This window comes from Pan paniscus, chromosome 18 (genome assembly GCF_029289425.2).
Source record: "Pan paniscus chromosome 18, NHGRI_mPanPan1-v2.0_pri, whole genome shotgun sequence".
NCBI lineage: Eukaryota > Metazoa > Chordata > Mammalia > Primates > Hominidae > Pan > Pan paniscus.
The window spans coordinates 38,093,891-38,106,837 of record NC_073267.2 but is presented as its reverse complement, the minus strand read 5'-3'; the positions used below and the strand labels follow the sequence as shown (position 1 = coordinate 38,106,837).

Sequence of the window (12,947 nt, the reverse complement as noted above, 5' to 3'; positions counted from 1 at the left end):
CTCTTTTCCTAAACCTCCCCAGCCTCTCAGGACAGACAGGATGCTCCTGTACTTTGTGCATTCTGCTGTTTTTAGCAAGAGGCCTATTTTGTCGGTGTTGTCTGAATAGTATTTGCCAACTCTCAGACTTTCAGTCACTTATTTGTTTATTTATTTATTTATTTGTCTCCTTTTCTTGTATTTCCCTTTTCCTTTTCTTTCCTTTCTTTTTCCCTTTCCTCCTCCCTTCCTTTGCTTACTTATTTTTCTTCCCTTTAATTCCCATTCACTATTTCCATGACTGTCAAATAGTAGGTTGATCCTTTAAAATATTCCTTTTTTAAAATTTATTGTACTTTAAGTTCTGGGATACATGTGCAGAACGTGCAGGTTTGTTACATAGGTATACACGTGCCATGTGGTTTGCTGCACCCATCTACAATATATCTTAAAATGAATAAAAGTGGAAACACACAAGAGACAGGATGTATGGGGTGAGTGGGTTGCCAAGTGGATGGTGGCAGGGTGCTCCAGGGTGGCCAGTGGGGCTAAGTGTTGTGTATTCCAAGCATGGTGGGGTTCCTGCCTTCCTGTGTGGCAGACTGTGGCATCAGGTAAGAGCCACTCAGTGCCCACCCTGGCTCCTTGCTCTCAGCCCCTGACATCCAGCCCACACCTGGAGATTGAGTTGTACCTACTGCTCTGGGTCTCAGCCCTGTGATCACCTCAGTAGATATTCTGAGCTTGGCTATGCAGGCAACACTGAGCCATAGTTTACTATTCTTTCATGCATTTCTATCAGAGAGTCAGCAAAGGTAGTTGACAAAGCCCAAGGGAGAATGTTGAGGGGAGTTGATGACCTTGACTTTTTCATACAGGATGAAGCCATTGATAAATCTATGTATGCTACAAAGTGGTCAATATGACATGGAATCACTGAAGACTGGGATATTATGGAAAGGTTCATGGAGCAAGTGGTTTTTAAATATCTTTGAGCAGAATCTGAGGACCATTATTTTTTAATGACAGAACTTCCACTGAATACACTAGAAAATACAGAGCATTTTTGCAGAAATTATGTTTGAACTATTTAATGTACCAGGATTCTACATTGCAGTTCAGGAGGTACTAGCCTTGGAAGTATCTTGGATATCTCAACAAGTGGGTGAATATATGTTAATGAGTACAGTCATTGACAAAGGAGATGGAGTCACCCTCGTTCTCCCAGTTGTAGAAGGTTATGTAATTGAGAGATGCATCAATCACATCCTGATTGTAGGTGATACTGTGTATTTCATTCAATGACTACTAAGGGAGAGGGAGGTAGGAATCCCTCTTGAGCAGTCACTGGAGACCACAAAAGCCATTAAGGAGAAATACTGTTACATTTGCCCTGATATAGTCAAGGAATTTGCTAAGTATGATGTGGATCCCTGGAAGTGGATCAAACAGTACACAGGTATCAATGTGATCAACCAGGAGAAGTTCATAATAGACGTCGGTTACAAAAGGCTCCTGCAACCTGAAATATTTTTTTACCCAGAGTTTGCCAACCCAGACTTTATGGAATCCATCTTGAATATTGTTGATGAATACAAAACTGTCCCATTGATGTGCATTGTCCACTGTATAAGAATGTTGTTCTTTCAAGGGGTTTGGCCATATTCAGGGATATGAATCTCAACTACAGAGAGATTTGAAGAGTGGTACATGCCAGATTAAAACTCAGTAAGGAGCTCAGTGGCAGGATAATCAAACCTAAGCTTACAGAGGTTCGGGTGGTAATCCGTCACATGCAGCACTATGCCTTATGGTTTGGAAGCTTAATGCTAGCCTCAACTCTGGAGTTATTTCAGGTCTGTCACACCAAGAAGGACTATAAAGAATATGGCCCCAGCATCTGCCACCAGAGCCTTCTCTTTGGAGTAATGTCTTAGTGTCTGCCTTGAAAGCATCATTTAATAGTGTCATGTTGGGGAACAAGTGTCCTTCAGAACCCAGAGAAGACTACCATTTCTAAATGACATTTGGTGTTGATGTCTGAGCTGCATGCTTGCATCACCTAGTGCATGAGGCACAGGGCAGAGTCATTTCAGTAAAAGCCATTTCTTTATGTGTTGACTGTTGTATGCCCACTCCTTCTTCTCTCACTCCCTTTCTTCATGCTTCCCCAGTTTCCCTCTTCCTTTTCACTTGAACTTTTTTGTTGACAAATACCATTCTGAAGGAATTCAAATGTGACTCTGAAAATTGTTAAGAGGAAAAAAAATTTCAAAAATGGCCCAAAATAGTTCTCCCCCAGGAAAGAATGCAGTGGTATAAATCCTTTTCCCCCAGCCTATTTTAATAAATAAAATGTTATAAACTTAAAATACAAAAAACCAAAAACATAGCAATATTTACAGGATGCAATTAAAGCAGAGTATAGAGGAAAATGTATAGCTTTAAAAACAGAAAGAAAAAGTAATCTAAAATTGATAATTAAAACTTCCATCTTAAGACTCTAGAAAAAGATGAGTAAACCAAGCCGAAAGTAAGTAGGATGTATGAAATAAAAATGTCACAGTGGAAAATGAGAAATACAGAACAGGATAACATTAAAAACAACCAAAGAAACCCAAAATTGCTTATTTCAGAAAGTCAAGAAGATAAATAATATTTAGTTAAATTGACCAAGAAAAAAGAAAGAAGACACTAATCCCAAAATCAAGAATCAAAGAGAAATATCACCACAGACCCTACCCTTAAAAGGATGTTAAGAAAATAGCATAATAACTTTAAGGCAAAAAATTTGACAACTTAGATAAAATAGAACAATTCCTAGAAAGACACAAATTACCAAAACTGACTCAAGGAAAAAGAAAAAAAAAACAAATACCAATATCAAGTAAAGAAATTGCATCAGTAATTTCAAATCTTCCTATAGAGAAAAAATATACTTCACTGGTGAATTCTATCAAACTAGTAAGGGAGGAAATAATACCAATGTTACAAAAACTTTATTCAGCAAATAGAGGATGAAGGAAACTTCCCAACTAACTTTATTTCATTTGATATCAATATTACCCTGATATCAAAACAAGACAAAGACATTACAAGCAAACACAGCTATATACCAATATCCCTTGTGAACCTAGACATAAAAATTCTTAACCAAATATTAGCAAATGTAATTGAGCAACATATGAAAAGGATTTTATACCATAATCAAATGAAGTTTATCTCAGGAATGTGAGGTTGACTTAACATCCGAAAATCAATGTAATAAACTATATTAACAGAATAAAGGACAAAACCATATGATCACCTCAATAGATGCAGAAAAGCATTTGACAGAATTCAACAATCATACATTAAAAAAAAATCTCATCAACTTATGAATAGAAGGGAACTTCTTCAAATGATCAAGGCATCTACCAGAAGCCTATAGCCAACATACTTAATGGTAAGACTGTGCTTCCCTCTAGATTAGGAAACATGCAAAGATATCTGTGTTTACCACTTCTATTTAACAATGCACCACAGGTCTTAGTTTGTGCAATAGTCAAGGAAAAAAGGTATGGAAAATAGACAACTCTTTTTATTGTTAGCCTTGTATGCAGAAAATCCTAAGGAACACACCCACACACACACCCACATACCACACCCCCTCCCAGACTTACTACAACTAAGAGGGGGGCTTAGTAAGTTTGTAGAGTATATGATCAATATACAAAAATTGGTTATATATATAGTAGCAACAAACAATACAAAGATGAAATAAAGAAAACAATTCCAATCACAATAGCATCAAAAATAAATGTCTTAGTTTGTTTTATGTTGTTATAATAGAATACCTGAGACTGTACGAAGAGGTTTATTTAGCTCATGTTTCTCCAGACTGGGAAGTTCAAGAAGCATGGCACCAGTATCTGCTTAGCTTCTGGTGAGGGCTTTAGCAGTGCATCACAACATGGCAGAAGACCAAAGAGGAAGTGGGAATGTGCCAAGAGGCCAAACACAAGGTACAACCTTGTACAATGGGTTGCTTTATAACAATCCATTCTCAGGGCAACTAATCTATTTCCACAGGAACCAATCCAGTTTCATGAGAGCAAGAACTCACTCACTATATGAGGACTGCACCAAGCTGCTCAAAATGGCAGAGCCCGCATGACCCAAGCATCTCCCATTAGGCCCTACCTCTTAAAGGTTCCAACATGATTTTTGACAGAAACACAGAAACCATGGCATTTCACCCTTGGAACCCCAAACTCATGTCCCTCTTACACTACAAAATGTAATTATTCAATCTCAATGGTCCCCAAAGTGTTAATTTATTCCAGTAACAATTCAAAGGTCAAAGCCCAAAGTCTCATATAAGACTCAAGGCAAGTTCCTTCTAGCTATGAGCCTGTAAAATAAAAATAAAAATAAAAATAAAAAACAAGTTATTTACTTCCAAGATACAATGGTGGAATAGTCATATGGCAGACAGTCCCATTCCAAAAGGGAGAAATAAGCCAAAAGAAGAAAGAGGTGACAGGCCTCGAGCAAGTTCAAAACTCAGCAGGGCATACACTAAATCTTAAAGCTCCAGAATAATTCTCCACTCTATGTGCTACCTCCTGGGCACAGTGGGGAGTTTTTATCCCTAAAGCCTTGGGCAGCCCCACCTCCATTGCTTTGTTGGGCATAGCCACATGGCTACTCTCACTGGTTGGAGTTGGATACCTGTGGCCTTTCCAGGCTGAGGTTGCATGGTGGCAATGGCTCTATAGTTCTGGAGTCCCAGTGGTGGTCCACTTCGTGGATTCACTAGGCATTGCCCTGGTACAGACTCTTTGTGGCAGCTCCAACCCTACATTTCTCCTCAGCTTTGCCCTAGGGGAGGTACACTGCAGTGGCTCTGGCCCTGCAACAAGTCTCCACCTGAGCTCCCAGTCTTTTCAGTACATTCCTTAAAATCTAGGTGGCAGCCACCATGCCTCCACTTCTCTTGTATTCTGCACATCTGCAAAACTAGTACCACAAGGTTGTAAAAGCCATCAAGGCTTACCGCTTGCACCCTCCAGTGTGCTGTCATGAGCTGTATCTGAGGCTGCTTGATCCATGACTGCGTGTCACCAAGGTTTATGGTTTGTATCTTGTGGAATGGCAGCCTGAGCCACACCTGAGTATGATTGTGCCATGGGTTGGGTGGCTGCTGAGGGCTGTGCCAGAATTTGGGGAGCAGGATCTCAAAACAGCACAGGGCAGTGATGCATGGGTTCTGCCTCTTAAAACCATTCTGTCCTCCTAGACCTCTGGAGAGGCAACCTCAAAAATTTCTGAAATGTCTTCAGGGCCTTTAAAAAAATTGTCTCAATAATTGTCAACTGGCTTTCTTCTCTCAGTGCTAATCTCTTTAGTATTGGTTGTTCTGCTGCACCCTTGGATTCTTCACCTGAAAATGCTCTTTCATTCTCTTCCACATGGCCAGGCTATTAATTTTCAAATTTTTGTGTTTGCTTCCGTTGTCATTTTGCATTTCACTGAATGTAGTAAGGAGTAACTACATAGCTCCTCTGTATTTTGCTTAGAAATTTCTTCTGCCAGTTACCCTAGTTCATCACACTTAAGTTTGGCCTTCCACAAAACCTTAGGGCACAAAGCCTTAGAAACAACACAGCCAAATTTTTGCTATGGTCTAACAAGGATGACTTGGTCTCCAGTTCCTAATACCTTGTTCCTCATTTCTATCTGAGATCTCATTAGAATGGCCTTTGCTGTCCATATTTTTATCAGCATTGTGGTAATGACTACTTAACCAATCTCTGAGAAATTCTAAACTTTCTCTCATCTTTTTGTTGTCTTTTGAGCCCTCACTGAAATTATCCTTAATGCTCTGTTTATGGCAATACAGTCTTTTTCTAGTCTGCTCCTTCAAACTTTTCCAACTTCTGCCCATTACCCAGTTCCAATGATGCTTCTGCATTTTTGAGAATCTAAATAGCAACATCCCACTTTCACTACCAATTTTCTGTCTTAGTCTGTTTTGTGTTGCTAAAACAGAATACCGGAGACTGAGTAATTTATAAAGAGGTATATTTGGCTTGCAGTTCTGCAGGCTGGAAAGAATGACACTGGCATCTGCTTGGGTTCTGGTGAAAACTTTAGTGTTGTGTCACAACATGTTAGAATAAGGTCAAAGGGGAGTAGGCAAGTACCAGGAGGCCAAGCATGAAGCGTGACCTCACCGTATAGCAACTCATTCTCATGGTAACTAATCCATTCCTGAGAGAACTAATCTCACAAGAGTGAGAACTCACTCACCAGTGTAAGAATAGTACCAAGCTGCCCACAAAGGAAGAGCTCCCAAGACCCAAACACTTCCCAATAGGCCCCACCTCTTAAGCGTTCCAACATGAGTTTTGGTAGAGACACTCAAACTATAGCAATAATAATTAGGAATGAATTTAACAAAATAAGTGTGAAACCTTTGCACTGAAAACTAAGAAACATCACTCAGATAAATGCCTAAATAAATGGAGAGATATATCATGTTAATGGATTAGATGACTCAATATTGTTAGATGTCAATTGATCTACAAATTAACTGAAATTCCTGCCAAAAGTCTAGAAAGATTATTGGAAAAATTGACACGCTGATTTTAAAATTATATAGAAATACAAAAATACCTAGAATAGCCAAAACAATCTTGCTAAGTAAGAATGAAGTTAGAGTACTTAATACTACCTTATTTTAAAATTCAGTGTAAAGCAACAGTAGTTGAGACAGTGTAGAATCCACATTAAGAGAGAGAGATAGATCAATGGAACTAAGTGGAGTTCAGAATCCAACCCACATAAATAGTCAATTAATTTTCTTCAAAGATGCTAAGACAATTCAATAGGAAAAAGATGTTCTTTCAACAAATGATTCTATAAGAACTGGTTATTCATTTACAAAAACTAAACCTAGATCCTTAGGTCATATACGAAAATTAACTAAAATGGATCATAGACCTAATTGTATGAGCTAAAACTGTAAAACTTCTAGGAAAAAAAAATAGGAGAAAATATTTATGACCTCGGACTAAGAAAAGGTTTCTTAGATATAATATCAAAAACATGTTCCATAAAAGAAAAACAGATAAATTGGACTTCACCAAAATGATGAAATCTTTGCTTTTCAAATATTTCTTAAATAAATGAAAAAAGAGGATCGTTCCAAGATGGCCGAATAGGAACAGCTCCTGTCTGCAGCTCTCAGCATAATTGACATAGAAGACAGGTGATTTCTGTATTTCCAACTGAGGTACCTGGTTCATCTCACTGAGACGGGTCGGACAGTGGGTGCAGCCCACAGAGGGTGAGCCAAAGCAGGGCAGGGTGTTGCCTCATCTGGGAAGCAGCACAAGTGGTCAGGGGATTTCCCTTCCTAGCCAAGGGAAGCCGTGACAGACGGTACCTGGAAAATCTGGACACTCTCACCCTAATACTGTGCTTTTCCAGTGGTCTTAGCAAACGGCACACAGGAGATTATATCCCATGCATGGCTCGGTGGGTCCCATGCCCACACAGCCTTGTTTACTGCTAGTGCAGCAGTCCGAGATCGAACTGCAAGGTGGCAGCCTGGGCTGGGGGAGGGACGTCCACCATTGCTGAGGCTTGAGTAGGTAAACAAAGCAGCTGGGAAGCCTGAACTGGGTGGAGCTCACTGCAGCTCAATGAGGCCTGGCAGCCTCTGTAGACTCCACCTCTGGGGGCAGGGTATAGCTGAGTAAAAGGCAGCAGAAACTTCTGCAGACTTAAACATCCCTGCCTGACAGCTCTGAAGAGAACAGTGGTTCTCCAGCATGGAGTTTGAACTCTGAGAATGGACAGAGCTGCCAGTAGGGACTTACTGACACCTCATACAGCCAGGTGTCCCTCTGAGATGAAGCTTCCAGAAGAAGGATCAGGCAGCAATATTTGCTGTTCTGCAGCCTCCACTGGTGACACTCAGGAAAACAGGGTCTGGAGTGGACCTCCAGCAAACTCCAACAGACCTGCAGCTGAGGGTCCTGATTGTTAGAAGGAAAACTAGCAAACAGAAAGGAACAGCATCAACAAAAAGGACATCCACACCAAAACCACATCTGTAGGTCACCATCATTAAAGACCAAAGGTAGATCAAACCACAAAGATGGGGGAAACCAGAGCAGATGAGCTGAAAATTCAAAAAAACAGAGTGCCGCTTCTCCTCCAAAGGATTGCAGCTCCTTGCCAGCAATGGAACAAAGCTGGATGGAGAATGACTTTGATGAGTTGACAGAAGTATGCTTTAGAAGGTCAGTAATAACAAACTTCTCTGAGCTAAAGGAGGATGTTCGAACCCATTGCAAGGAAGCTAAAAACCTTGAACAAAGATTAGATGAATGGCTAACTAGAATAAACAGCATAGAGAAGACCTTAAATGACCTGATGGAGCTGAAAACCATGGCACAATAACTAAATGATGCATGCAAAAGCTTCTGTAGCCGATTCAATCAAGTGGAAGAAAGGGTATCAGTGATGGAAGATCAGATGAATGAAATGAAGTGAGAAGCGAAGTTTAGAGAAAAAGAGTAAAAAGAAATGAACAAAGCCTCCAAGAAATATGGGACTATGTGAAAAGACCAAATCTAAGTTTGATTGGTGTACTTGAAAGTGATGGGGAGAATGTTTTAGACATGAAATCCTTGCCCATGCCTATATCCTGAATGGTACTGCCTAGGTTTTCTTCTAGGGTTTTTATGGTTTTAGGTCTAACATGTAAGTCTTTAATCCATCTTGAATTAATTTTTGTATAAGGTGTAAGGAAGGGATCCAGTTTCAGCTTTCTACATATGGCTAGCCAGTTTTCCCAGCACCATTTATTAAATAGGGAATCGTTTCCCCATTGCTTGTTTTTGTCAGGTTTGTCAAAGATCAGATAGTTGTAAATATGCGGCATTATTTCTGAGGGCTCTGTTCTGTTCCATTGATCTATATCTCTGTTTTGGTACCAGTACCATGCTGTTTTGGTTACTGTAGCCTTGTAGTATAGTTTGAAGTCAGGTAGTGTGATGCCTCCAGCTTTGTTCTTTTGGCTTAGGATTGACTTGGCGATGTGGGCTCTTTTTTGGTTCCATATGAACTTTAAAGTAGTTTTTTTCCAATATTGATTCTTCCAACCCATGAGCATGGAATGTTCTTCCATTTGTTTGTATCTTCTTTTATTTCATTGAGCAGTGGTTTGTAGTTCTCCTTGAAGAGGTCCTTCATGTCCCTTGTAAGTTGGATTCCTAGGTATTGTATTCTCTTTGAAGCAATTGTGAATGGGGGTTCACCCATGATTTGCCTCTCTGTTGGTCTGTTATTGGTGTACAAGAATGCTTGTGATTTTTGTACATTGATTTTGTATCCTGAGACTTTGCTGAAGTTGCTTATCAGTTTAAGAAGATTTTGGGCTGAGACACTGGGGTTTTCTAGATATACAATTGTGTCATCTGCAAACAGGGACAATTTGACTTCCTCTTTTCCTAATCGAATACCCTTTATTTCCTTCTCCTGCCTAATTGCCCTGGCCAGAACTTTCAACACTATGTTGAATAGGAGTGGTGAGAGAGGGCATCCTTGTCTTGTGCCAGTTTTCAAAGGGAATGCTTCCAGTTTTTGCCCATTCAGTATGATATTGGCTGTGGGTTTGTAATAGATAGCTCTTATTATTTTGAGATATGTCCCATCAATACCTAATTTATTGAGAGTTTTTAGCAGGAAGGGTTGCTGAATTTTGTCAAAGGCCTTTTCTGCATCTATTGAGATAGTCATGTGGTTTTTGTCTTTGGTTCTGTTTATATGCTGGATTACATTTATTGATTTGCATATGTTGAACAAGCCTTACATCCTAGGAATGAAGCCTACTTGATCATGGTGGATAAGCTTTTTGCTATGCTGCTGGATTCTGTTTGCCAGTATTTTATTGAGGATTTTTGCATCAATGTTCATCAAGGATATTGGTCTAAAATTCTCTTTTTTAGTTGTGTCTCTACCAGGCTTTGGTATCAGGATGATGCTGGCCTCATAAGATGAGTTAGGGAGGATTCCCTCTTTTTCTATTCATTGGAATAGTTTCAGAAGGAATGGTACCAGTTCCTCCTTGTACCTCTGGTAGAATTCGGCTGTGAATCCATCTGGTCCTGGACTGTTTTTGGTTGATAAGCTATTGATTATTGCCACAATTTCAGAGCCTGATATTGGTCTATTCAGAGATTCAACTTCTTCCTGGTTTAGTCTTGGGAGGGTGTATGTGTCGAGGAATTTATCCATTTCTTCTAGATTTTCTAGTTTATTTGTGTACAGGTGTTTGTAGTATTCTCTGATGGTAGATTGTATTTCCGTGGCATCAGTGGTGATATCCCCTTTATCATTTTTTATTGTGTCTATTTGATTCTTCTCTCTTTTCTTCTTTATTAGTCTTGCCAGCAGTTTATCAATTTTGTTGATCTTTTCAAAAAACCAGCTCCTGGATTCATTAATTTTTTGAAGGGTTTTTTGTGTCTCTATCTCCTTCAGTTCTGCTCTGATCTCAGTTATTTCTTGCCTTCTGCTAGCTTTTGAATGTGTTTGCTATTGGTTTTCTAGTTCTTTTAATTGTGATGTTAGGGTCAGAAAACACCACAAAGATACTCCTCGAGAAGAGCAACACCAAGACACATAATTGTCAGACTCACCAAGGTTGAAATGAAAGGAAAAATGTTAAGGGCAACCAGAGGGAAAGGTCGGGTTAGCCACAGAGGGAAGCACATCAGACTAACAGCAGATCTCTTGGCAGAAACCCTACAAACCAGAAGAGAGTGGGGGCCAATATTCAACATTCTTAAAGAAAAGAATTTTCAACTCAGAATTTCATATCCAGCCAAACTAAGCTTCATAAGCGAAGGAGAAATAAAATACTTTATAGTCAAGCAAATGATGAGAGATTTTGTCACCACCAGGCCTGCCTTACAAGAGCTCCTGAAGGAAGCACTAAACATGGAAAGGAATAACCAGTACCAGCCACACAAAAACATGCCAAATTGTAAAGACCACCAATCCTAGGAAGAAACTGCATCAACTAATGAGCAAAATAACCAGCTAACATCATAATGACAGGATCAAATTCACACATAACAATATTAACCTTTAATGTAAATGGGCTAAATGCCCCAATTAAAAGACAAAGACTGGCAAACTGGATAAAGAGTCAAGACACATCAGTGTGCTGTATTCAGCAGACCCATCTAACGTGCAGAGACACACATAGGCTCAAAATAAAGGGATGGAAGAAGATCTACGAAGCAAATGGAAAGAAAAAAATAGCAGGGATTGCAATCCTAGTCTCTGATAAAACAGGCTTTAAACCAACAAAGATTAAAGAGACAAAGAAAGCCTTTATATAATGGTAAAGGGATCAATGCAACAAGAAGATCTAACTATCCTAACTATACATGCACCCAATACAGGAGCACCCAGATTCTTAAAGCAAGTCCTTAGAGACCTACAAAGAGACTTAGACATCCACACAGTAATAATGAGAGACTTTAACACCCCACTGTCAATGTTAGACAGATCAATGAGACAGAAGGTTAACAAGGATTTCCAGGACTTGAACTCAGCTCTGCAACAAGCAGACCTAATAGACATCTACAGAACCCTCCACCCCAAATCAACAGAATGTACATTCTTCTCAGCATCACATCTCACTTATTCCAAAATTGACCACATAGTTAGAAGTAAAACACTCCTCAGCAAATGTAAAAGAACAGAAATCACAACAAACTGTCTCCCAGACCACAGTGCCATCAAATTAGAACTCAGGATTAAGAAACTCACTCAAAACCACACAAATACATGGAAACTGAACAACCTGCTCCTGAATGACTATTGGGTGAATAACGAAATGAAGGCAGAAATAAAGATGTTCTTTGAAACCAACGAGAACAAAGACACAACATATCAGAATCTCTGGGACACATTTAAAGCAGTGTGTAGACGGAAATTTGTAGCACTAAATAACCACAAGAGAAAACGGGAAAGATCTAAAATCGACACCCTAACATCACAATTAAAAGAACTAGAGAAGCAAGAGCACACAAATTCGAAATCTAGCAGAAGGCAAGAAATAACTAAGATCAGAGCAGAACTGAAGGAGATAGAGACACAAAAAACCCTTCAAAAAATCAATGAACCCAGGAGCTGGTTTTTTGAAGAGATCAACAAAATTGATAGACCACTAGCAAGACTAATAAAGAAGAGAAGAGAGAAAAATCAAATGGATGCAATAAAAAATGATAAAGGGGATTTCACCACTGATCCCATGGAAATACAAACTACCATCAGAGAATACTACAAACCCCTCTACACAAATAAACTAGAAAATCTAGAAGAAATGGATAAATTCCTGGACAAATACACCATCCCATGACTAAACCAGGAAGAAGTCGAATCCCTGAATAGAACAATAACAGGCTCTGAAATTGAGGCAATAATTAATTAGCCTACCAACCAAAAAAATTCCAGGACCAGATGGATTCACAGCCGAATTCTACCAGAGGTACAAAGAGGAGCTGGTACCATTCCTTCTGAAACTATTCCAATGAATAGAAAAAGAGGGAATCCTCCCTAACACATTTTATGAGGCCAGCATCATCCTGATACCAAAGCCTGGCAGAGACACAACAAAAAAAAGAGAATTTTAGACCAATATCCCTGATGACCAATATCAATATCAATGCAAAAATCCTCAATAAAATACTGGCAAACCGAATCCAGCAGCACATCAAAAAGCTTATCCACCACTATCAAGTCAGCTTCATCCCTGGGATGCAAGCCTGGTTCAATATACGCAAATCAATAAACCTAATCCATCACACTTCAGCCTTCGAGTAGCTATCAGGTGCGCCACCATGCCCAGCTAATTTTTGTGTTTTTAGTAGAGATGGGGTTTCACCATGTTGCCTAGG

General features: G+C 39.5%; 1 protein-coding gene and 1 pseudogene across 4 annotated transcripts in view; one reads left to right on the top strand and one right to left on the bottom strand.

The window, feature by feature from the left end:
* Positions 1-12,947, bottom strand: part of LOC129393047 (sodium/hydrogen exchanger 9B1-like) — a 72,523-nt gene that overhangs the window by 55,005 nt on the left and 4,571 nt on the right. The window lies entirely within an intron of this gene.
* Positions 918-5,582, top strand: LOC117980019 (actin-related protein 3B-like; annotated as a pseudogene).